Genomic DNA, 27,839 nt, shown 5'->3' on the forward strand with positions numbered 1-27,839 from the left:
GCATGGGACAAACACCATGCCCAGGGACACAACAGCAGCATAAATATGTGCCACTGGTATTTGTCCCATGGGAAACATGCACCCCTACACATATGCAGTCATCAGGATACACCTGTTAGGTCTACAGAAAAGAGAGAGTCTGAGGGGATTTGAAAATTGCCATCCTAAAATTGGATTGCTATGAAAACTTGTTCAGATATCCCAGATAGAGCCCTGTTCTTTTTGGAAGTGATCTGTATAGCCTGAAAATAGGACTGTCAACTGTTTCTGAATTTCCTCTGTTGAGGGAATAGATTGTATTGTTCTAGTATGCAGTAGATCTAGAGAACTACCTTCAGGTCCTCAGACTTTTCATCAGCTGTCCGATATTGGCTATGGATTAAATATTTTCTCATAATTTTGAAGAAATCTTTGGAATGCCTCGCTTTGATATGCCCTATAAAATCATGTTGATTAGAGTGCTCAGAACACCTGCACAACGCTCACCCCTCCCCCTCCCTATGCCCCTACCACTTCCCCAAACTTATAAACACACATTGAAGTTCTCCTTTGGATAGGACTGGGTGAAGATCAGGAGATTGTTCTGGGGCAGCTGAAGTCACCTACTTGACTTCATATGAACATCAGCTATCCTTGGACTTTATATGAACTAAAACAATCCACCTTTTCAGCTCCCCATTTTAGAAGAGATCACATGGAGGCTTATAGTTTACAGCCTATTTCTTTTTTCCTCCTGAATATGTAGGCTACTTTTTCAGGTAAAAAATGGTTAGAAACCATGCTTCCTTTGCCATCTGGAAAGGTTCTAATGAATGCTAATGTGGTTAACATCAAATGAGATTTAAATTAATTGTATGTCCGTCTAGAATGGGCTGGGTCGACTGAAAAGAAGTTTGTGGTATGACAGAAGACTCTTTACTACCTATTAGTTCTACTATGTTTGGATGAGTGTCCCTGCCATTCTTTCAAGGGTCAGATTCTAGGGAAGAGGAAACAGTGGTGAAAAAGCCTTGTAATCACCTACAATTGTTGAAGACATCAGCTGTGTCAAAGAACATAAAAACCTACAGCAATACATGAGGATGATTGCCTCTTAATTGTCAAGGTCTTAGGTGTGGCTGAAAATTTCCATTCCTCCCCTGTGATAGCTTCTTTAGACCAAAAAGAGATATACACACACATGCCCTGCTCCACTCCCCCACTATATATTTAAAATCCTTTGAACCAAACATAACATAACATTTACAGACCCCAGTGAATTTTCTGTGGGCAATGGGTTGAAAAGTTCTGAACTCTACCCCAATAAATCCTTAAAAATCATGCTGAGCCCTTATTGCTAGGTTTGAAAAGCTCTTCATAGTCTTCCAACCTTTCAATGCCTTAATTTCCCATCTGCAAGGCAGAGATACTATATTTACTCTAATAGATTACCCCGATTAGAAGACGAACCCCCAATAATTAGAGTCTCTATAGAGAAATTTTATAAATTTGTTATAATTTTCCAGGTATAGAATCTAATTATTGGAGGTTTGCTTGAATTTTTCCCTCTTGTATTGCTACAGTAGGGAAAATAAATCTGAGGGATCTGATAGGTCTTTGCTCTCTGGTTTGCCTCAATTTTAAACTGATGCATCTGGGATGGAGGATGCTTGCCTGGTGACAGAGTGACACAGACTGGAAAAACTGAACTGTGCCCAGTCAAAATTTGGAACTTGGCTATTGGGCTTTGCCCAACACAATTCAGAATGATTTGGCCCTTTACAATGACATTTTTCAAAAAAGAAGATGGTATTGCATTTCACTATCCAACTATGAAAGAATAAGTACTGGCCTTTTGGGCTAAGATCAGGTATAGCAGTTATAGGGTGAGGTCTGTCCATTGTACTCCAGGTTGGTTGACCCCTATGATTCTCTACAAATATGGGGATCTCAGTTGCACAATTTTGTGGTAATGTGGGGCTGTGTTTGTTCTTTGCCTCTGCTTGCTCCTTTGGTCTTTTGGCAAGGAGCATGTGTGACTAGGGGCATCTGCTCTCCAACGCTTTGTGTTTGGGGCCTGCATGTCGGATGCCTGACATGAATATGGGGTAGGCATATACTGATACATCTGGGAGGGAAGACATTTGCCCAGTGGTAGAGCCACACATACTTGAATGATTGAGTTCAGCTCAGTTGACTTGGAGTTTAGAATTAATCTGACCTTAAGCCAAAAAAGGGCTGGTGTGGGCTGCACGATCCTGTCCTTGTAGTAGGTTCCCATCAGCATATTTGCTTAATGTGGGCTATGTGCTCTATAGTCATGCTTAGTGTTGGCTGCATTTAATCAACTTCATAGTTGGTTTCCATTGCTGAGCATATGCTGCTTTTGGCAGCAGTTTAATGATAGACAGTGTATTCAGTGATATTTCCTTGTAGGTTATTATAAAATGAGGGACTTTTTCCCCACGCCAAATTGTGGGGGAGCGGACTCATTCTGGAACCAAATAAATATGGTAATACAAATAATCTCAATGCATTGTCAGAAAACCAGATTATTAATATCTGTAGAGTCCCCACAAGATTCTAGATAAAAGGAATCATATAAAAGCAAGATATTCTATTATAATATTTAATGAAAGTTCCTATCACTTTAGCAATGGGATGCACCTGAGATAGAAACTGCCAATTTTCCAAAATTGAAATTACAAAGTTTGAATTCTAAAAACACAGAACCTGAGTAATGTAATTAAATAATGTAGCCAGAACATAATTTATATCTCAAACTCTCCAAGAGTAATAAGAAATCTCAAAATTTCATTTTAGGAAACATTCCAGTCTTTCCCCTGACTTTGATGGATACTGGATAGCTTTTTCTTCGACAGCTTTCTCAGAGCCAATCATGTTTACAACCCCTGTGTAGTAGTGGTGCTGAATCAGATACTCAAGATTAGATTTTCCCTTCACACTCTGCAGAGGGATGAAAAAAATGACAATTAGTATCAAGTGTTGTGCACCAAAGATATAAGAGTATTGCTCAGGTACGCAGGGATGAAGTCAGGACAGCCGAACTGCAATTAGAGTTGTAGCTAGTAAGGGATATGAAGGGTAACAAGAAGGGTTTCTACAAGTAGTTCAGTAACAAAAGAAAGAACAGGGAAAGTGTGAGTCCCTTACTGAAAGGGGGAGGCAACTTAGTGACAAGAGGATGCAGAAAAGACTGCAGTACTCAATGCCTTTTTTCTCCTCAGTCTTCACAGGCAAGGTCAGCTCCCAGTGAGCAGCACAGTTTGGGGAAGAGGTGAGCAGCCAAGAGTGGCAAAAGAACATGTGAGGAACTGTCTAGAAAAACTGGATATATACAGGTCCATGGAGCTGGATGGGATGCACCTGAGGGTGCTGAGGGAATTGGCTGATGTGATTGCAGAACTGTGAGCCATCACGTTTGAAAACTCATGGTGATCAGGAGAGGTCCTGGATGACTGGAAAAGGGCAAACATAGTGTCTATATTTAAGAAAGGGAAAAAGGAGAATCCAGGGAACTACAGCCTCACATCAGCCCCTGGAAAAATCATGGCGAAGATCCTCATAGAATCCATTTCTAAACACTTGGAGGAGGAGAAGAAGGTGATTAGGAACAGTCAGCATGGACTCGCCAAGGGCATGTCATGACTGATCAACCTGGCTGCCTTCTATGACAAGGTGACTGGCTCTGTGGATGTGGAGAGAGCAGTGGATGTGGTGTACCTTGCTTTTAGCAAGGCTTTTGATATGGTCTTCCAGAACATTCTCAGAGGCAAGCTAAGAAAGTACAGGCTGGATGAATGGACCATAAGGTATAGATAAAAAAACTGGCTGGAACATCAAGCTCGAAGGGTAGTAATCAACGGTTCGATGTCTAGTTTGCAGCTGGCATCAGGTAGAGTGTCCTGAGGGTTGGTCCTGTGACTGGTTTTGTTCAATGTCTTCATCAGTGACCTGGAAGATGGCACAGAGCACACCCTCAGCGAGTCTGCAGATGACATAAAGCTGATATGCTGGAGGTAGGGCTAGGATTCAGAGTCACCTCGACAAATTGGAAGACTGGACCAAAAGAAATCGCATGAGGTTCAAAAAGACAAGTGCAAAGCCCTGCACTTCAGATGGAGCAATTGCATGCACTGGTACAGGCTGGGGGCTGACTGCCTGGCAACAGCTCTGCAGAAAAGGTTCTGGAGGTTACAAGGGGACAATTAGCTGAATATAAGCCAACAGTGGGCCCTTTTGCCAAGAAGGCTAATGGCATACTGGGCTGCATCGATAGGTGTGCTGCCAGCAGGTCAAGAGAAGTGATTATACCCCTCTATTCAGCAATGGGGAGGCCACATCTGAAGTACTGTGTTCAGTTTCTGCCCCCCGCCCGCCTCCTCACCCCTGACTACGAAAAGGATGGAGCCGAGTTGGAGAAAGGCCAGTGGAGGGCAACAAAAATGGTGAGGTGGCTAGGGCACATGACTTATTAGAAGTTGAGGAAAGTGGGATTTTTTTAGTCTAGAGAAGAGAGAACTGACAAGGGATTTAACAGCAGTCTTCAACTACCTGAAGGGGGGTTTGAAAGAGGATGGAGCTGGACTGTTCTCAGTGGTGGCAGATGACAAAACAAGGAGCAGTGGTCTCAAGTTGCAGCAAAGGAAATTTAGGTTAGATATTAGGAAGAATTTTCTCACTAGGAGGGTAGTAAAACACTGGAACAGGTTACCCAGAGCGGTCATGGACTCTCAATCCTCACAGGAGGTCGGTGGAATCTATATGGGAACCCAAAACACATGACTGTTCTTTCAGTCACTGGATAACAAGAGGGCAAGAGAGGCAGAAAGGGGTGAAATGAGAGCTTTAAATAATTTTTGACTAAGACACAGCACCACAACTGGCAAATTCAATCTGAAGCCTTTATGATTGATACTAAGTTTTGCAGACAGTACACACTTACGTCACCAAGTGATAATGCAAGAAGCCATTTAAATCATACAAAAAGCATTAGCCTTTTGCCAAATCCCGCTGACTATAATATAAAAGAAACTATACGCACCAATTTAAGTATGCTGGCTAATTTATGTAGCAACAGTCTACTCTAAACTGTTTGCTTTATCGGGCTTTTTCCCTGACAACTTGTAGTGTGCACTCAAGTCTCTGTTCGGCTCTTGACACCTCATCAAGACTCATCACTCAGTTAGGCACAGCATCTTGCGTCTAATAGCAGCAATGTTAAAACTGAAAAGACGTACTCAGTTTTAGGGTTGCTATTAGTACAGTGCTGACAACAATTGAGATGGGCAAGAAGAACTGACTGCACAACATGGATCATAGGAAATTTTCTGACTGCAAAATGAGCGTGTTCCATATGACTTAACTGTACCAGTATCCACAAGTAACACTTACTATCTGAAACTACTTAGAAAGCTCTTTGTTTCATCCAACCTCATATATGATGGTTTGGCTTCAGCTATTCATACTTTAATCACCATTTAGCTAGAGTATAGCAACATGATGGACTTGGAGACAACTTCAGTGCTTAAGAAATTTCAGTTAATGTAGCCACACACAGCACATCTCTTCAACAATACACACTACTGTGATCCCATCACACCTATCACCAAGTCTCCACACTTTGGCTTTCCATTGAACAAGAAATTGAGTCCGGCACTTTACTCTTGTTTTAGGGTACTGAACAGCACAGGATATATAAAATATTCCATATAGTTCTGGTCCAGAGACAATGATCAACACTTTTATTCCTCCCACAGCAAGAATAAAGGTGATTTGTGGAGGAAAGAAGGAGCTTTGCCACGGATCCACCCAAGACTGTGGAATGAACCTGAAGAGACACTACAGGCCCTCCCAAAACGCTCTTCCGCCTTTCATAAGGGAAAAAACACATTTTGAACTGGCATTTTCTAACATATACACAAGGGCAGTGCTAGGGGGAGGGGCTTTGGGGAGCTACAGACACCCTAAAATTTACCTTACCCCTCCCATAGCCACCCCTCTCTCCCTGCCCAAGCCCCTTGCCCTTCCCACCAGGCCACTACCACCTGCCTTGTGCAGCTGAGCCTGCCCCACTCCCACCCACAGCCTGCAGTGGCATGGCACCTTAAGTGGGTATTGTTAAAAAAAATGAACAAGTATGTTTGGGCTGAAAATACATAGCGCAGCCCCCACAATTTTCTGCCTAGCCCACCTCAGCCCCCATACGGGGAAGAAACTGGTGCTGCTCCTGCCTATGCACATAAAACATCTAAATTTAAAAACCTAAACAACCCCCTCCCCCACAAAAGAAAAATAATTCATTACTGTGTCTCTATCCTGCTCCTTAATAGCTCCTGTTACATAATAGCTACAGCAAATTGGTTTGGAGTGTTGCTGGTTCAGGAAAAGTATGAGAGGCAAGAATTGGGGGGAGGGGGTGGGTAGTATCTTTTACTGAATCAACTGTTGATATCAGGAAGAAAGTTGAACAAGCTTTCAGGTGCAGAAAGCTCTTCTTAAGGAAGTCACATCTTTTAAGGCACTGCCAGAAGATACTGAGATGCTATGATGACTACCATAGTAAAAGTAGCTATATTAAATAGAGTAAGTTATGCTCATGCAATGAAACCCTAAAAATGTAAGAAGGAGAAACACTCTAACGATAGCTCATTCATAAGCTAAAAGACTTTCTGTAAGAAATTACAGCGGAGAAAGAGACAAAAAAAAAAACCATACAAAAATAGGTATCAAGAGTGGAGAAAGGAAAACTGACCCCACACCCCACACCTTTGCTCACAGACCACAGATCCTACTTTCTGGGGGAAAATAAAGTGTAGGGCTAGTGCCCTATTCTAGGTGTCAGAACATACATCTGGCAAGCTAGATCAGGTCTTTGGAGCCAATAGATCTGAACTATGGAGTGGAGGGCTTTAACTGTACATGCCCCAGGGCTGGGCAGCTTCCAGCTGTGCCCATGACACTACTGCTTTTTCCCTCATTCACAGCTCTGGTCTGATATGGGCTAGTGTTTCAGTGGTGTTTCAGCAGTGGAGGGCTTTTTCCAGTACCTGCACTGGGGACAAGTAACTGGAAACTGCACCTGCATTGCCACTGCTTCTTCCAACCCCCGGCTTCACTGTGTAGGAGTAGTTTTCAGCCCAGGGGGAGCTGTGCCAGGACAAGGTATCTGCAAGCTGCATCCATACTTCTGCTACTTCTTCAGCTGGGCAGGAACTGTACTGGGGCAGACACAGCTTTCAGCAGTGCCTGAATAGCAGCTAGAAGGTGGAGGTGAGGGAGAAGAGGGAGAGTGGTGGCGTTCGGGGGAGTAGTGATGGTACAAACACAGTTTGCAGATACCTGATCCCAGCAAAACTCTCCACTAGGAGAAGCAGTGGTGTCATGGGAGCAGGTCCCAGCTACCTGGCCCCAGTGTAAGTATGAGGAAATCCCCCTTCTGCTGATGTGCTGCTAAAGCCACCCAGATGACGTTGGACTGAAGATGGGTTGTTATGACCTAAAGATTGAAAAAGGTTGCAGGCCCGTGAATTTAACAAACCTCTACAATGATATAGGACGAATATACAGAAAACGATATTGTAACGATGTTAATGTTGCACCGACACAGCCGCAAAACCAGGAAAACGGAATTTTTCACTCAACTTTCTTTGTGATGGATATGAAGCCTTGTCAAGTGATGGGTTCTAAATGTGTTTGTGGTGAACAAGTAACTTGCTAGATAAAGTTGTTTGTAGATTGTAAATCTACTTTCAGTGAGCTGGAAATGTGTTAGATAATGGGTTGTTTATGAGTTGCAAACCTGTTCAGTGAGCTGAAAATCTGACAGATAATGGGTTGTTTATGAATTCTAAATCAATATTCAGTGAGTTGGAACCTTGTTAGATAATGGCATGTGTATGGGTTGTAAATCTGTTTTCAGTGAACTGGAAACATGTTAGATAATGGGTTATTTCTGGGTAGTAAATCTGTTTTCAGTGAGCTGAAAACTTGGTAGATAATAGGTTGCTTGTGAGTTGTAAATCTGTTTTTAGTGAACTGGAAATCTGTTTAATAAAGGGCACTTTACATATTGTAACTCCATTTTCACTATGCAAAAGAATGTTCAATAATGTGTTGTTTCTGAATGGCAGATTTGATTTCAGTGAGGTAGAAACACATCAGCTAATGGATTCTTTATGAGAGGTAGATCACATTCAGTGAACTAGACGTGTGGAATAATAATATCTTGCATCTCATCTAGTCATTTTTTACCTTTTCAGCTAACTACTGAGTAATGATTTGAATGAATTGTAGACATGTGCTTAACGAGCTAGAAAAGAGCTGCAGGTCTGTTCTGAGTCAGCTTAGCCTTTTTTTGAAAATTTACTTTCAGGTCTCTCTCTAGTTCAATGAAATTTTGTTTCAAAATGTTTGCTGAATGTTTTCAGCAGGATGAGAGAGTACAATCTGTGTTACAGATATATAGTTTTCCTTCTATAAGTTTTCCCCCTATAATAATTACAATCTATATTTGTGGTTCTACCTACACATCTCTGCCTAATCACATATAACCAACACATCAGAAATCAGTACATTTTTTCTCTTGTAATTTTAATATATTTTAGGGAATGATGCAGTGATATGAACTGTGACTTTTCATTTTTCAGTTAACTTTCTTGTTTCAACTTGTTCCCTTTAGTACCAAATTGTTGCTTAACACCATCACATCCAGAAGCGATGTCAATTGACATAAATAGAGCTATTTACAGTAGTGAGAAAAGGGAATCAAGTGCATAGGGTTTGAAAGGGAGGGAGTTTATTTCAAACTGTACCAAAATTACCAAAAAAGTGAATAAAGTAGATTTTTAAAACACTTGAGCATATCCTGTGGTACAAAAATCACTTGCCTTTACTATTAAGCCACAACTGAAATATTCAGATGAATATTGTTGATGTAGGATAATACTGTTTTCAAATTTACCAATAAACATTTGCATTTTCTACTAAGACAAAGACATTAATCTGACACTTTATATATCAAAAAAGAAAAAAAAAATATTAGCAGGATGAATATTAGGAGTACAGGCAACCCCTGCTTAACAGTGATTTGCTTAACACTGATTTCACTATAGTGCTCATTTTATATGATACCCAATTTCACTTAGCGCTCAGCAAGATGTGTTGTAACACTCACAGGCATTGTACATCCTGCACTGAAACTAACGCTGATCCTGACAGCCCTGATTGTGGTGATTCGGGTGTCTTTAGAAAGTTGTTTCAGTGGCTTTAGAAAGTGAAAAATGGAAGTGAAACTAGGTTTCACTTAACACTTGATTTTGCTTAACGCTCAGTTTTTAGGGAATCAATTAAGAGTGCTAAGCAAGGGATGACTGTATTACGATTCCAGTTACAATTTCTTATTACTAATTCTGTAAACCTATGATTCCTAAACTATGTACCAGCCCACAACACTCAGTCAGAGATGATCTCAGAATCCCTCCAACCCTTGACAAGGTGAGGAAAGCCATTAAGCAGATGAAGAACAACAAGGGATTTGGAGCTGATGGAAGCCCCTCTGAAATCTTCAAGCGGCGGGTAGAAGCTCATATCATAGTTCCAGACACATATCTTAAGGATCCGGAATGATGAGGAAATCCCACACAACCTCAGGGATGCCATGATTGTGACAATTTTCAAGAAAAGAAACAAGTCCAACTGTGGAAATAACAGGGAGGTCTTGCTGTCCCCCAGAGGAAAGATAATTTCAAGATCCCTCCTGAACCATCTCCTTCCACTTGCTGAAAAGCTCCTCCCACAATCTCAGTGTGGGTTTAGGGCATGAAGAGGCGCAACTGACACTGCTCAACAGCTGCAGTAAAAATGCCAGAAACATAAACTCTGCATTGCCTTTTTTGACCAAATGAAAGCCTTTGATGCTGTCAGCCAAAAAGCACTGTGGAAAGTCCTTCTGAAGTATAGATGCCCACCAAAATTCATCACCATTTCTTATCTGCTCCATGATGGTATGTGAGCAGCGGCTCTCAGTAATGGACTTATCATAGATCCCTTTGAGATTAAGACAGGTGTTAAGCAAGGGTGCATGATCGCTCCAACATTTGTCTCAATATTCCTTCTCTATGCTACAGCTGACCACCAACAAGCTACCAGTCAGAATGGAGCTAAACTACTGAATGGATGGTAAGCTGTTTAATTTCAGCTGATTGAGCCAAACCCAAGATCACCATGACTTCAATCATAGAACTTTAGTATACTGATGATAGTGTAGTTTGCACTCATTCAAAAACAGACCTTCAGGCAATCATCAACCTCTTTACCAAGGCATACAAGAAAATGGGATTGATGCTTAAAGTTCAGTAGACTAAGGTTTTCCCGTCAAGATCCTCCTAACAAGCAGTCCTCAGCTCTGGTCATTCAAATTCATGGTGAGGCTCTGGAGAACATTGAGTATTTTCCCTACCTTGAAAGCTGCCCCTCGCAGAAGGCTGACATTGACAAGGAAATCAAACATTGCCGCAAATGCACAAGTGCAGCCTTTGGACACCTGAAGAAATGGGTGTTCAAAAATCAAGACATCAGATCCAAAACTGAACTCATAGCTTATCAAGCAGTGGTGATCCTCACCTTGCTATATGGAGCTCAGACATGGACAACATACAGGAGACACCTAAGGTTGCTGGAGTAGTAACATGAACGCTGCCTGTGGAAAAACCTCCAAATCCAGTGGGAAGACAGATGCCGACCATTAGCATCCTTCTGCAAGCAAACACCATGAATATTGAGGTGATGGCCATCTGACATCAACTTCATTGGGCCAGCCATATTATCCGGATGTCTGACTCTCGACTACCAAAGCAAGTTTTATTCTCTCAGCTCAGTCAAGATGCACACTCAAGAGGAGGGCAGAGAAAGGGCTTCAAGGATGTCCTCAAGGCCAACTTGAAAAAATGGAACATTGACATCAGCTAGTGCGAGACTATCACCTTGGACTATCCCAAATGCAGGAAGAGTTGCTGCAAGGATCTCAATACTTCGAAATGTTTCAATGACAACAGGAGACAGAAAAGTAGGAGCAGCAGAAACTGTGTGTCATGAACTAAATCAAGAATTCAGAGCCACACACCACACATAGAAACATGTGCCTAAGTTACAACAGAGCCTGTCAATCCCAGATTGGACTCATCAGGTATTTTTGGACCCACAGATAAGATATTCATGGAAGACTATCATTCTTGACTGACTGAAAAGGATTGCTGGAGATTGCTTCAGCTACTATAAGACACAGTAACTTAGAGCAAAAGGGGGCTGTTTTATAGATCTTTTTAGAAATCTACTCTGGGTTACTATTTTTTTTAGGACAATTCTATCTCTTCTGAAGTCACCAGCTTTGTATTCTTTTTCAAACTGGAAAAAAGGGGGAAGTCTTATATAGTGCCCATTAAATTTTGGTGTTTCAGCAAACAAATTTATACAGAACCTTCAGCCGCAGCTAAATAATTACACCTGAGTTGACATGTAAACTTAAAAAATGATAGTTTTTAAGATAGTCTGAGTGCCTTGATTGTGCATTTCTATGCAAAAACATGTGTCTTTTTCCATAGCCTAACCCTAATTCTGAATTTCCTTTATTTGCAAAGTTTTTTAGGAGGGGATAACGATGCTCATTCAATATATGGCATATATAATCTACTGGCAAATACACACTTTTAGCTCTTAATTTGAAGAAAAAAAGAAGTTTGACAGGAAGAGAGGGAAAAACAAAAATCCAAACCGTCTTGTATCAGTCATGAGGTCTAACAAAACGAAAGTACATTTTCTTGATTGGGGTTCCCTAGCATAGGGATTGCTGTTGTTATCGTAATATCCATAAGCAAATATTAATGAATGAATGAATAGACTTTCTATGCATAAAGTACAAACATGTAAAAGAAATTTTTGTGTATATTCTTCCTCTCTCCTCATCACTGTCTTTGTTTGTTTTCTTTAGTTTGCAATAGTTGCAAATTACAGGTAAGGATACCATTACAAAAATGGAGATAAATCATCATAACACAACTAAGACATAATGGAATTGTATTCTGAGAGGAATTCCAGTCTCTAAAAAGGCAGAAGCCTTCCTTAAAATCAAGTGAGATTCAGAATTCACTCACAATATATGCAACTAATACTTTTCTGTGGGCTGCATAAAAATAATTAAATGGTGTTCAAGTAAATAAAAATTAAAACGGAAGGGCAACTGAACATCCTCCTACTCAGTTTGCCACGGTGAATGTCAAAATTTGAAAAGAAAAGAATTTCTGGCAAACTAGTTTAGGAACAGCAAAAGTGACAGGCCATAAAAACATGACATATTACTGTTCTATAATCAACTGGACTGTAAGTTTTGTCATGTATTGCATGCTTCCATTTTTCCTTTAATATTCAGAAATCATTTTTAAGATTTTATTTCTAAAATTTAGTGATTTAAGCTCCTAGTTTTCATTTCCCTCTGTTATAATCTCCCTTTAGAAAACTTCAAAAAAATTCTTGATACATTCTGTTATTTTTAACCCTTATAGATGTTTATTTTTATAGAGCATACTATTTAATTTTAAATTGAACATAAGAATCACTAGAGATGCATTTACTTAATTATAGAACAGATCTAGAAAAGAGAATATTTTAGCAATATTTCCTACAGTCTGAATGACTGTTTTGTAAGCACAGCACTAGATCCATTGTCCACAACCTAGCTCTATATTTCCATTGTATCTGCTCTGATCTCACTAACTTGGACAATCACACTGAAGATCTGAAGCGAAATGGCTATGTTTTGTTTCGGTTTTGGATTCGGCTATTTCATACGGACAGTGATTTGTTTCAGTGTTACAGATCACTGTTTCATTTCAATTCAGATGAATCTGTTTTGATTTTGGTGCCAATTCAGAGTTTTGGATTAGCTGCAGAGAGGCAGGCACAGCTGGGTGGCTTGCAGGTTCTCCCATGGCTCCTCTGGCTGTGCTTGCCTCTGGGGCAGAAGCCCCCATGGATGCCCTGCCCGGCCCCAGCCCCCATCCAGCCCCAGCCTCCCGGCACTTTAAGAAAAAAGGGGGGGGGAAGCCCCACACTCACCTGCTGTAGTAGTGACAATCCAGGCCTCTGGGGGCTCATTGCAGAGCCCCCTCATGCAGCATGGGGAAGTGGGGGGCAGCAGGGATTGCCCCCCCACCTGGCACATGGGTGTCACATGTATCAATTGTATCTGCTCTGATCCCACTAACTGGGACAACTGCGGGTGCAGAGTGACTCAGAAGGGCACCGCATGTTGTCTGGAAGTGTGGGTGGTTCCACCTGTCAGCCAAAGCCTGGCACCACTCAGCCCCAGTGGCCCCAGCTCCCAAACACCATGCAGCACTATGCTGAGCCACACTGCACCCACTTCATGGGGCAGCTGCCACATGGGTAGCAGGTGGGGGGGCGCGATTCTTGCTCCCCAACTACCACATGTTACACGGGGTGGGGTGCCCTGAGAGGCCCTGATCTCCACTGCTACAGCTGGTGAGTGCAGGGATTTGAGGAGGGTTTCTGTGTTTGTTTGTTTGTTTGTTTTTTTTAAGTGCGAGGAGGCTGGGGCCAGATAGGGCAGCCATGGGGGCTTCTCCCAGCTCCTCTGGCTGGGCTTGGCCTGGGCTGCACCAAGCAGATTCAGGTGCTAGTGTTGGCCTCAGCTGACAGTGGCAGGATGCTGTCATGCCACATGCAGACCCAGGGGTCCGTACCCGCCAGGAAGGCTACGAGCCATGCTGGACTCTTTCTGAGGGCATGGGCCCCTAGATGTATGCGCAGGATACCAGCAGGTTGCCACTGCTGGCTGGGGACAGTGCCAGCACTGGATTCTTTCCAGCGCGCAGTGTGGGCTGTGCCAAGCAGACTCAGGTGTTTGCACTGGCCCTGCATGCTGTCAACCTGCATATGGATCTAGAGGCCCACACCAGACTCCTTCTGGAGAGCGCAGGCCCCCGGATCTGCATGTGGGAAGACAGTAGGCTGTTGTCCCTGCTCCAGAGCACTGGGATTTGAAGGGACCTCAGGGACAGATCACAGGCATTGGCCAGCTACAGATGTCAATATCAGAGCAGTCCTTCCACCCTCTTGCCCCTCTCTCTTCTTAGTTCCTGTTTCCCTGCAAGCCTGGCTCTGAAACATGCAAAACATCTGAAATATTTTGGATGGTTCTCTTTCATTTCAGGTGTTTTGGAGCCTTCCATTTTATTTCAGATTTGGTGTTTTGGGCACTGAAATGGACAGAAACACCTCCAAAATGAAACGGCTTCAGAAATTTTGCACAGCCCTAATACAAACCACACCATCACCAGACTAAATAATGAGGACTTTAACATGCAAAGTTCATTCACATACAACTCTACCAACATTATACAATTATGAAAATTAGGGTTGGAAGGAACTTCAGGAAGTCATCTAGTCCAATCCCTTGCTCAAAGCAGAACCATTCTCAACCATATCATCCCAGCCAATGCTTTGTTTAGCCAGGTATAAGACCTCCAAGAATGGAGATTCCACAACCTCTATGGGTAACCTGTTTCACTGTTTAACTACCCTCCTAGTGAGAAAATTCTTCTTAATATCTAACCTGAATTTCCCTTGCTGCAACTTGAGATCATGGATCCTTGTTCTGTCATCTGCCACCACTGAAAACAGTCTAGCTGCATCCTCTTTCAAACCTTCCCTCTCAGTCTTCTCTTCTGCAGACTAAATAAGCCTAGTTCCCTCAGCTTCTCCTCAGAAGTCATGTCTCCCATCCCCCTCACCATTTTTTCTGCCCTCTGCCAGACTCTCTTCAATTTGTGCACATCCTTTCTGTAGTGCGGTCCCAAAATGAAACACAGTACTTCAGATGTGGTCTTACCACTGCTGAACAGAGGGTAATAATCACGTCTCTTGACCTGCTGGCAACACTCCTACCATAGTCTTAATCTTATAAAGTCTTACGGTTTTACTACAGGGTGAAGTAGACCTGGGGCAAGTGGTGTGTATATGCAAAGGCAACTCCTAAAGACCAATAGTAAATATTAAATAAACCCTTTAAAAACCTATTATGGATCCCCTCTCCTCCACCCAAGATATGAACAAGCAAGCAAGCAAGCAAGAAGTGCTCATGGAGCTCTGCTTTTCCAAACTGGGTGTCAATTTCTGATGGCGACACTCCTACCAATGCAGCCCAGTATGCCGTTAGCTTTCAGAGCAACAAGGGCACATGGCTGGTTCATATTCAGCTTATAACCCACCTTAACCCCCGGGTCCTTTTCTGCAGAGCTGCTGCCCACCCATTCAGCTCCCAACCTGTAGTGGTGCATGGGATTCTTCTTTCATTAAGTGCAGGACTTTGCACTTGTCCTTGCTGAACCTCATGAGATTTCTTTTGGTTCAGTCCTCCAATTTGTCAAGATCACTCTGAATCCTAGCCTTACCCTCCAGCATATCTACAACTTCCCCCAGCTTGGTGTCATCTGGAAAGTTGCTGAGGGTGCACTCTATGTCATCTTCCAGGACATTGATGAAGATATTGAACAAAACTGGCCCCTGGGCTGACCCCGGGGGACAAAGCTGTCCCTTGGGAGGGTGGGGGTGGAATTGAGGTGACTGCCCTAGGCCCTGCACTTTGGGGAGTGTTGTATAGGTCCCATGGACAGCACCCCTCCACCCCCGCTCTGGCGACTCACCACACCCCCTCCCTGTACAGGCACCACAGAGGCTGATAGGCCTCAGGCCCCATACAGCCCTAGAGTCATCTGTTCCTGGGGCACTCCACTTGATACTGGCTGCCAGCTAGACATTGAGCCATTGATTACTACATTGAGCCATTTTCCTGTTCACCATACAGTCCATTCATGCAGTTCATACTTTCTTAGCTTGCCTGTAAGAATGTTCTGGAAGACCATATTGAAAGCCTTGCTAAAAGCAAGGTATACCACATTCACTGCTTTCTCCATATTCACAGAGCCAGTCATCTCATCAGAGAAGGCAGTCAGGTTGGTCAGGCATTACTTGCCCTTGGTGAATCCATGCTGACTGTTCCTAATCACCTTCTTCTCCTCCAAGTGTTTAGAAATGGCTTCCTTGAGGATCTGTTCCATAATTTTTCTAGGGTTTGATGTGAGGCTGACTGGTCTGTAGTTCCCTGGATTCTCCTTTTTCCTTTTCTTAAATATGGACACTATGTTTGCCCTTTTCCAGTCATCTGGGACCTCTCACAATCACCATGAGTTTTCAAAGATGATGGCCAGCAGCTCTGCAATCACATCAGCCAAGTCCCTCAGCACTCTTGGGTGCATCCCATTGAGCCCCATGGACTTGTATATGTCCAGTTTTTCTAAATAGTCCCCAACCTTTTCTTTCACCACATTGCTGCTCACCACTTACTCAAACTGTGCTGCTAGGAGCAGTAATCTGTAAGCTGACTTTGACTATGAAGACTGAGGTGAAAAAGGCATTGAGTACTTCAGTCTTTTCTGAATCCTCTGTCACTAAGTTGCCTCCCCCACTCAGTAAGGTACCCACACTTTCCCTGATCTTTTTCATGTTACTAACATACCTGTAGAGACCCTTCTTGTTTCCCTTCATGTCCCTTGCTAGCTGCAACTCCAACTGTGCATTGGCCTTCCTGACTTGATCCTTTCATGCCCGAGCAATACTTTTATATTCCCCCTCATTGTTTGTCCAAGTTTTCACTTCTTATAAGCTTCCTTTTTGTGCTTTAGTTTACTGAAGAGTTCCCTGCTAAGCCAATCTGGTCTTCTGCTGTACTTGCTAGTCTTCCTGAACATCAGGATAGTTTGTTCCTGCACTCTCAGTAAGGGTTCTTTAAAATACAATCAGCTCTCCTGGACTCCTCCCCCATCAGTCTGGCTTCCCAAGGGATCCTGCCCATGAGTTCCCTGAGTGATACACTATCCCTCTGCTTACAGTATTACTCTGCTGTCTCTATCAGAGATGGGGAAATCAACACATGTAGGGAATAAATGAACACCGGTCTGATCTTAGCTCAGAATGTGAAAAAGATACAAAAGCTTGTGGTAGAACAGTTTGACTTCCCTGCACACTGCATTGTTGACCTCAGGACTGCTGTTCTTTGACAGCAAGCTTGGAAAAAACAATTGGAACAGGAACTTGCAGAACAAGAAATTATTCAAAGACTGGAATGCATTATAATTTAAACAGGACCTATGGGTTTTTATCCCTTTACCTGGATTAGTTTATGTGACCCTTTTGTACCTATGCGTTCTTTCCTTGTTTCCCCTCCACCTGTATTCAGATCACTCACTCCACTTTCAATGCGATGCTTGTCCTTTGACAGCACCTTAAGAAATGAGTCTCAGTTCACAAAAACTTATGCTTTCTCTGTATTTTATTTAATTTGTCTACAAGGTGCATATCTAGCCTGCATTTTACCTGTTTCCATTTTTCCATCTTTGAAAAATAATATTTTGAAGCAGCAAACCTGGCTATTTTTTCACTAAATGACAGAAAAGTTGAACTTTATTTAATTTAAGGAAAGTTCTGAATTCAGAAAAAAATTAAACTAAAACATTTTTAGTGTACAGAAGATCAAATAAAAGTGCATGTTGTTGACAGCATATCATTTATGTTAATATTTCATACACTCAGCACATCCAATGATAGTTCTCCAAATAAGTGTTTCACTTTTAAGATATGTAATTATCTTGAAAGAAAAATATATATGTGGCAAATTAAGTACACAGGCAACTTATTTTTGATTATATGGTGTAGATGTGCTGTTTTTCAGTGACTCAGTCAAAAAGTTACACTAGCTTGTCTGCAAGCTAAGAACTCTCTTGTGTTATTACACAGCAACTGTTTTCAGCTTGATTTCCACAGACATTTATGAAATTGCTCTCATGGGGCAAGTTGTGTTTGTGCACAAGTGCTGAAGAAATCATGCAGCCCTCATTTTCTCTCACAGAATAAGGAAAAGAAAGAAAACAGCCAGAGATTATTCTTGGCTTTTTCAATAAATACTATGAGAAAGAAACCTAAGAGAGGAAAGTTTTTATTTCCTTACGACACAAGAACCTGAGACAGAAGTAGGCAGTTAAGCAAGCTGTCTACTCAGCTCCTTATTGCCTCTATCATCATCTGTATAGATAAAAGTCAGCCTATCCAGAAATTAAATGCCCTTGTGAGAAGAATGCCTGAAGAGCATTTGGTAAAGGTGTAAGAATCAGGATTGGCATGAAACATGATGATACAATCATTTCAAATTATCTGTAAGACCCATTAGTCTGGGAGAAAGAACCAGATTTGAACAAAGGAATCTAGAATAGGCATAAATGATCATGGAGTTTCAATTTTCTCATCAAACCTGTGCCTTATGTCCTGAGGAAGTAGAGTGGAACTATGGCAGGATTTGCTTGTTCTTTCTTTGTTTTCTGATAGGACACTGAGAGCGAGGCTTGGACTGGAATCTCCAGTAGAAGTTACTGGTGTTTACTACCCAAATGTAGAATAAAGCATTTTATGTCTCTTCTAAATTACAGCTCATCGGGATAGGACAGGGGAACAAACTATAGTACAGATTTTTTTTTTCATTCTTTTAAATGGTGTATCTTGGCTTAAGCAAGTCATTACATGCTAAGTTTTCAATTTTGAACTGTGCCTCAGAACATGGGGCCAATAACTAGAACCAAGGATAACATATACAGACCTTGTTATACAGTCATTTTTGGCAGCTCCTGGAGCTCTTAACACTTGAATAGTCTGCACATTAACACCTGAAACTGGTGCTAAGCACTCATTATGAGGCTCAAAGTTATGCCACCCCAGGGCAGAGTTATCTTTGATCTGTCCTACCCAGCTCATGTCGCACTAAGGCGTAGTCACTCTAGGCTACAATTTAGTATAAACATTCCCTCCTCCACATCCCAGCCCCACCCCCAATACCCTACATCCCTTCTCACCAGGGATCTGGGTTTTCTGTTACCCACAGAAAAATGGAGAAAACCATGGATTTCCCAGTTTTATCAGAGAAAATGTGGACTTCTCCTTTTAGCAGGGAAACCCACAGATTTCTCCCTTTTGCAAAAAGCTCTGCAAGCTGGCACAGTCCCAGCCTGTAAGAGCTGATTGCAAAAAGGGCAGGAAAGTCCCAACCCTGCCCAGAGGGAGAGGGGGAAGAGCAGGGCCTGAGGCTTTTAGTCAGTCCCAAGTCTTGGGTCAGGCTCACTTTCCTTCTGGAGCCTGTGAAGTGGTAAGTGGGACTTGCAGGGGGATGAGGGGTTGCTGGGCTGTGGGGGGTGGGGAAGTTGACTTGGGGCTGAGGGACTGGGGAGGTTTGCTGGGAGCTGGGGGAAATTGCAGCCAGCTGGGAGTTGGGGGGTTTGCAGGAGCTGGGAGGTAAACCAGGATCCCTGCTGCTCACTACCCCGTTACCCTGCTTACTTGTACATGGTGTCTATTCTGGAGGAGCGGGTAGGGAAAAATTAACCTGCTTGCCGAGTTACCACCACTGCAGGTCTCTGGGTGGGCTCAGCCCAGAGAAGAAAAGCAGCCTGGCAGCAATGGATGGACAGGCAAGTTAACCCTTCCCTGTGTGCTGCATTGGGACAGAAAGCTGGGTAGCTACAATAAGGAGAGGGCAGAGCTGGGGGGCTCACCCCAAGAGTGAAGACTAGGGGTTCCCTAGGGGACACAAGATAAGCCCAGAATGGGAAGTATGCGTGTGTGAGAGGGAAGGATTAAGTGTGACTCCTGCAAACTTGAGCTAACACTAATACCAAGCAACATTTGTGCAACTCACAGTTTAAGGTGTAGCAAAGCCCTAAGACAGTGGTTCCCAAGTTTTTTTTACTGTGACCTGCTGCTGGGAGTGGAGTGCGGTGGCCCGGGGCGGGGAAACTCATGGCATATGGTGTAGCTTATCCTTTGTTTGCAGCACTGCCGGCATTGCCCCCGCAACCCTCATTTGGGTCATGACCCAAGGTTAGGAACCACTGCCCTAGCACTAAGAGTCCCATCTATAGATATTGTTCTAGTATAGGAGATCAAGGATTCTTAAGTAAATATTAACTTTTTGTGGGGAGACACTACTTGTCTTCCTCCAGGAGACAGAATTTTATAATATTACCTCAGAATTTAAAAGGGAAAAAGAAATTTTAAAAAAAATCAAAGCTGACCTTTGAAAGTCCATTTTTCTTTTAGTATCTACAATATTATTATTATTAAGAAGCTAGAGCCTCAGATTGTTAAAAATAAGTTTAGGACATAACACTAACTATGAGATGCATGCTTAACATCTAAGTAATCCTATAAGCATAATGGCTTTGATAGCCGAATCCAAATAAAGTATAATTTAAGGATCATACAATATTAAAATGATGCAAATTTCCCACATATGTAATTTTTGTTGCTACAAAATCTTTAAAAATTATACTATGATTAAATCAAAGATATATATCTCTGCATTTTTTGCTAGCACAGTTGAATACATAAACTTGTTTTCTGCCTTCACATTTCCTGCATAATTTCAAGGTTTATTTTTTTAGTTGCAGTAAAATTATTTCAAAAGTTAATTATACCATCAGGACAGAACCCAAAATCTATTTGTTATCTGGTATTATGTATAAACTATGTTTTGAAGGACAAAGATCTTAGCATTATATTTGAATTTACCTTTGCTGCCAACTCCGTGATGATTTAGGCCAACTAAATTACGTTGTATTAGCTTTGACTTTATGTTTTGAACCTTAATGCAATACCTTAATTAAGGCTTCTTAAAAATATTGATAGATGCTATAAAGCAATATGTTAATGAACATGTTTTTAAAGACCTGGCAATAAAACTTGAAATTAGAATTTTTATTGTCAGTGAAATGAATATTAATTCCTTAAAAATGATTCTGAAAAATATATAAGCCAAAAACATACAACCTTAAGAAAATAACTGGAGAATATATTTCACATAGATGGTATATTTATACTTTTTCACTGTAAAAAGAAACTATTTTCTAGGAACTATTCTTAAAATGTTGCCAATGCATGTTCATGCCTATGATATATGGCTTGCCTGACAGTGGATTATGGAAATTCCTTGTAAAGCAATGTCCATTAAAATAGGAATAAAACAGATGGTATTATTTCATTCTTCCATATAAAGGAGTGTATAGGTCCTAAAACGATATAGTCTTAATCTTATTAAATCCTGTGGTTCTACTAGAGGGTGAAGTGGAGCTGCAGCAAGTGGTGTGTATATGCAAAGGCAGCTCTTTAAGACCAATAGCAAATGGCAAATAAACTCTTAAGAAAACCCTATTATGGATCCCCTCCCCTCCACCCAGGGATATGAGCAAGCAAAAACTGTTCATGCAGCTCTGCTTTTTCAAACTGGGTGTCTATTTCTGTTTAGTAAGCATTCTCCACATACTTCACATATGTTATTAGATTTTTCAAAGGACTCTGTCTTTTCCAGGTGCAAGCAAAATATTTGCTTTATATCTAGGCCAGAGAATGAGGCCTGAGAGAGACCATGGGGAGAAAAATGCACAGAGGAAGTTGTAAATCTGTGATTTCCTTATCTATGAGACCTTTTACTGACTTTCTCTTTTGAGCATACTGAAAGGTAGAGTGGGAATCTTAGGGTGAAAACTTCCCTTGATTATATAGCCTGTACCTGTTAAGTCCACAAAATGGTCAATTAGTAAGCAGGTTATCCTCAGTACTTACAAGATATGTTTCTGTTGAAATGCCCAACTATTTGGTATAGCACAGAGTCTAGCTGTAGACTCTATGGGGTGGTTAGTGACCTGTGAGAACAAGTACATCACCAATTCCCAAACTAATGATGATTTTCCAAAATAATGAGTACTCTAACTTCAAATGACTTTGAAGAAGTGGTGACTGTAATATTATTTGACAGTCTCAAATACCTTTCTGATTCAGAGAGCACAGGGAGAGATGGTGATTCTTCAGCTTTCTCTTGCTAATGCATTTCCCCCCGCCCCTCATTTTAGCCTAACAAAGACTACTCATGTCAAGACGGACATTAGCAACTGAGGAAGAAAAATGAGAAACTAATGCAGAGGCGGGTACTTCCTCTATAATTACCAAGGCTACTAGGGCTAATAAGTCTACTGAGGCTAATAAGGGGCATCATCATAGTCTTCACTACCACTTTTTAGTTGATTACTAAAGGTATTAGACAGTGCCAGGTGAAAGTTTACTTCCAGTCTAGAAGCCAAGTTGTCTTCAGTCTCAGGTGACACACAAAGGTCCAGCCCTAAGTCCTCAATGGTGGATGAAGTGGAAGAAGATGTCAGGATTTAAATATCTATAAAGGTAGAAGGAGGTTGCAGCAAGATGGAGATCTTCTGTCTTCTAGGGTTTTACCTTGTCACTGAGCTCAGATCACCACTTTGTCAATATTGTGCAGTTGTTCTTTCCCCACACATTAAACAAAGGCATGCACAGTATTTTACCCCAGGAAACAACATGTTCTCCTGTACCAAACTCCAAAATCCTTGTGGCAATGGACCAGTGACAGAGACAGGACTAGTTAATCTGAAGTCTCCAGTCATGAACTGGCATGAAGGCACCAGCAATGTGATAGTCACTTTGCACCTGGACTGAGACTGCTGCAATTCAGAACCTGCTACTGTGACTGTCCTATTTAGGATCCCCTCTGGCCACCCCACATGGGGAAGGGGCTAGAGAAGGTGGCCTAAACCTACACCATGTTATCTGTTCCTGGCTGGATAACCAGATCCACTAGGTCACACTCTCTGAGGAAAAAAAAAAAGATAGTTTTGCAACATGGAATGTTTGCACCTTGATGGACAAGCAAAACAATGAACAACCAGAAAGAACTTCACTCATCTCTAGGGAACTAGCAGTATACAACATCAACATTGCAGCTCTTAGTGAGACAAGATAACTGAGTGAGGGTCAGCTAAAGGAAGACAGTGAAGGCTACACCTGGAAGGAGAAACCACCCAAGACAGATATGTTCATGGCATTGGTTTCTCTATTAAGAATCAGCTCATCACTCAACTTATGGAGCTCCTTGTGGCCATTACTCAACATCTTATGATGCTTTGTCTTAAGCTCAGTAACAATCAGTACACTGCTGTCATTAGCATGTATGCCCCAATGCTTGATGCTGATGTCAAAAACAGTTCTACACCAGCCTTGACCATATTTCAACTAATGCTTACAAAGAGGACATGATCATTTTCCTTGATGACCTCAACACCAGAGTCAGATGTGACCTGGAACTCTGAAGTGGCACCACTGGGAAGGAAGGAGTACAGAAAGCTTACTCCAATGACATCCACATCCTCAGCAAATGTGTGCTGCATAGTCTTGTCACCATGAACACCATCTTCAGAGTAACAAATACAAGACCTTGCTCTAAGCACTGGCACTTCCTTGACTATGTTATATTTAGAGCCCATGATGAAATGGATGTTCATATCACAAGAGCTATGCAAGAAACCAAAGACTGCTGGACAGATCACTGTCCTGTCAGATCCATTACATCCATGTACAAACACTTACTCCAAAACATCAAAAACAGCCAAAGGCAATGCAAAGGACCCTCAACACCAAATATCTTAAAGACTCAGAGGTCCACAAGGATCTCCAACAGTGTCTCCATGGAAAGCTCTCTGCCCTATAACATTCATTGACATACAGACTAGTTCTATGAAAGTGACACCAAGATCCAAGCCCTCCTTGACCACAAGAGAACAGCTTATTCTCCTTGGCAAGATGTCATGAAAATCTTCAGACCATAATGGATCTTTTTGGAGAAGCCTACCAAACTTTGAGCCTCTCTCTCAAAATCAAGAAGAATAAAGTGCTCTATTAGCTTGTCCTGGGCCATGAATGTTACCCTCCTTCCCAAATTACCATCAAGGGAAAGACCCTGGAGATAGTTGACCACCTCCCCTACTTCACTTCCCCAGTTCTCTCAGAGACTGAATACTGATGAAGAGATCCACCACAGGATCCAGTGTGCAAGTGTCTCCTTTGGTATATTGCTTTACAGAGACTGCAATAAATACTCATCAAAGACCAAAATTCAGGTCTACAATACAGTCATCATCCCCACTCTCCTCAATGAAAGGTAGGGATCATCCTTCAATCATGGGATTGCAATGAAGTCTAATCACACCAAGCAGAAGGAACGCCTCTCAAAACACCAAACGTAATCAAAACATGATAAGGCGTTGTGTGTTAAGCTGTTCTATAGAACTCTACACTTCTGTTAACTACAGGAGAATAAAAACTAAACTAAACTGAAAATCTTTAATTATAATGTCTTTACAAAACACACTGTCTTTTGATTCTGTCTCATCAGAATTTTTTACAATAGAATTGAAGGCCATGACTAGGGCTCTACAGAACTGTAGTATTACAGAGACATATTCTTGCTGATCATTTCATCATCAAGTCTGGGGACACAAACATGAATTTTTGTGTCCCCTTTAGGAAGGCCTTCGACAATGTCTTTCACCCCACTCTCATTAAAAAACTAGGGGACTGTGACATCAATACCTACACAGTCAATTGGGTCACTAACTGGCTCGAGGGTCACATCCAGAGAGTGGTGGTGGACAAGTCCTATTTGACCTGGAGGGATGTGGGCAGTAGGGTTCTGCAGGGCTCGGTCCTCAGGCCCACACTGTTCAACTTCTTCATCAGCAACTTGGATGAGGGGGTAAAAAGCACCCTGTTCAAATTTGCTGATGACACTAAGATGTGGGGGGAAGTGAGAATGCTAGAAGGGAGGAATAGGCTGCAATTGTACCTAGACAGGTTTCAGGGGTGGGCAGATGAGAACAGAATGGGTTTCAACAATGACAAGTACAAGGTGATGCACCTGGGGAGGAAGAACCAGCACCATACCTACAGGCTGGGGAACTCCCTCCTCATCAGTGCTGAGGCAGAAAAGGATCTTGGAGTCATTATTGATGCCAAAATGGACATGGGCTGACAGTGTGGGGATATGGTCAGGAAGACCAACTGTACCTTGTCATGCATTCACAGATGCATCTTAAGCAGGTCCAAGGAGGTGATCCTCCCTCTCTATGCAACACTGTTCAGGCTGCATTTGGAGTACTGTGTTCAGTTCTGGGTGACACACTTCAGGAGGGATGTGGACAACATGGAGAGGGTCCAGAGAAGGGTGACTTGCATAGTCAGGGGGCAGCAGGGCAGGCCCTACAAGGACAGGCTAAGGGACCTGAACCTGTTCAGGCTCCACAAGAGAAGGCTGAAGGGGGATCTAGTGGAGTACAAACTAGTCAATGGGGACCAGCAGGCATTGGGGGAGTGCCTGTTTCCCCAAGCACTACCAGGAGTGACTAGAAATAATGGTCACAAGCTGACAGAGGGTAGATTCAGACTAGACATCAGGAGGCGCTATTTAACTGTCAGGGCAGCTAGGATCTGGAACCAACTTCCAAGAGAAGTGGTGCTGGCTCCTACCCTGGGAGTCTTTAAGAAGAGGCTAGATGAACAGCTTGCTGGGGTCGTTTGACCCCAGTATTCTTTCCTGCCATGGCAGGTGGTCATACTTGATGATCTGCTCAGGTCTCTTCCAACTCTGTCAAATATGATACTATGAATTTCCCATTTGCTCTCTCTAGAAGCAGCGTTCATTGCCCATGCATCCTTCTCCTCTAAACAGAACTTTTACACAGCTCAGCACAATTTCTGTTATATCTGAGAAGTCAGGATACCCAGAATTCCCCTCCCCCAACCCCCCTCCAGCCTTTATAATATATGCCATGATTCACTTTGTGTGACCTTGTCATGTTTTAATGGTGATAGTAATATTGGAACCACACTATTCACTTCATATTTCTTGAAAAAATTGAGCATTTTCTTGTGCCTGAAAATTTGATAATATCCTAAACATTATTACAGGGCAAATTTGATGCAGTCAAGCTCTGTGTATTTTTTGATGCTATAACACAGCCTCAAAGGCTCCCTTTACTTTAAGGGTGAATGAGAACAAGGAAGAGCCTCAGGCAGAAAAGCAGTCCATTTTGAGCTACAGGGGAACAGGTACTTGGTACCTGGGGATTTACCTACTACAAGCTATTATTACAGCAGAGATTAGCAACAGTAAGTTTCCTTGAGGTGCAGCTGACAAGCAAAATCAGGATACACCTGTGGCAGCTCAAGGATTCACATGACCAAAATGGGGTGTGGCTTCCAGCTATATAAACCCAGGGCTTGAACCAGAGTTGTCAGCCGGGCTCTGGGAGCTGCTGAGGAAAGAGCTCCAGGGCAGGATAGCTGGAGATGAGTTCCTGGGTAATATCAGGACTACCCTGGGAGTAACGCAAGCAGAGTGGTGTTGACTTGCAGGGGAGTAGAACTCAGAGTGGGGTGAGGTAGGGAGCTAAACTCTTTCAAAGATCATGGCACACAAGGGACATCCCTGAGGACTGGAAGAGAGCCAACATTGTGTCCATCTTCAGAAAGGGGAAGAGGGAGGACCTAGGCACCTCTGGGGAAGACCAGGAGCAAAGGATACAAACTCCTGGAAGGCGACTTGCGGCTCAATTCCAGGAAAATTCCTTCACAATCAGGGGGTCCAGGCTGTGGAATAAACTCCCTCCAGTGGTGGTGCAATCACCTACCCTATAAATCTTCAAAAGGAGACTGGACAGTCACTTCACTGGGGTCACTTGACCCCAGTTCTCTTTACCTGCCTACTGCAAGGGGACTGGACACAATGATATACAAGGTCCCTTCCAGCCCTTTACACTCTATGAATCTATGAATTTATGATATGGCCAAAACACTGTTTATGCTCAGAGCCAGTGGGGAAGTAATCCAGAGGGCTTACTTTTAGACTTTTACACCAGTGGCTTGGGTGGGACTAGAAAAGGGTGGCTTGGAGGTCCCATTAGTAGGGACCTCATTGAGGAAATGCCCCCAACAGAGGCTCATTTAATTTTTTTCATTTCACTGCTTGGTTTCTCTGCCCCTGATCTGTGGAGGGACCCCACCAGCTAGGTTGTTTGCCACTGATTGCTGGGGAAGCAAAAATTGTGGTTTTAAATAAACCCTGGTTTTTGCCTCCCTGCCAGTCAGCAGCAAGTGGTGGGCCCAATGGGACCCATTCACCAATCAGCAGCGGCAATGCAAAAACTATGGCATATTTAAAACCATGGTTTTTGGTTCTCTGGCAATCAGTGGCAAATGGCCCAGCTGGCAGAGCCCCTCCACCAATAAGGGGTAGGGAGAGGGGCGTGAAATGAAAAAAAATTAAAGGAGCCGCTGTGGGGGGTACTTCTTCCATGAGTTATGGAGATCCCTACCCATTAATTCCCAAGGGGAATATGATTGTCTTGATCCCTGCCAGGGGTCAGTCTCAAGGTACAGGGGCCACAGAGCCCAGTGTTGCCTGACAGGCAGGGGTGGGGTAGAGACAGAGATAGAGAGCCCACAGCCCAGAGAGGGGCAGAACATGGGTCCAAGGGACCCAGAGTCCAGGTTGGGCAGTGATAAAGGTCCCAAAGGACAAGATAAGGGGTTGGAGCCTAGAAGCCAGGTCTGAGAGAGTGAGCCTTGGCTAAGGGACCAGCTAGAGTATAGGGGTGAAACCTGGCAAGGCTGAAGACCCAAAAAGGGAGTAAAGGCTTGAGGTGGCCTAGTGTCTTTGGGGACAAGTGTTCTGCAGGAGTGATGATGCAAAATATGTGCGAGGCATGGGCATGGCTGTAGGAAAGGTTTGGAGGCAGTGATTAGCCCAAAAGGTGACAAGTGCCTTGAGGCATGCGTAGGCCAGAAGGACCTATGTAACTGGAGAG

At 42.7% G+C, this 27,839-nt stretch overlaps 1 protein-coding gene across 1 annotated transcript in view; it reads right to left on the reverse strand.

Annotated features, from left to right (window-relative positions):
- The window catches only part of LRP1B (LDL receptor related protein 1B), a 1,585,724-nt gene that overhangs the window by 429,945 nt on the left and 1,127,940 nt on the right, over positions 1 to 27,839 (reverse strand). The gene's annotated exons all lie outside the window — the stretch shown is intronic.

This window comes from Crocodylus porosus, unplaced genomic scaffold (genome assembly GCF_001723895.1).
Source record: "Crocodylus porosus isolate Cpor-Errol unplaced genomic scaffold, CroPor_comp1, whole genome shotgun sequence".
Classification (NCBI taxonomy): Eukaryota; Metazoa; Chordata; order Crocodylia; family Crocodylidae; genus Crocodylus; species Crocodylus porosus.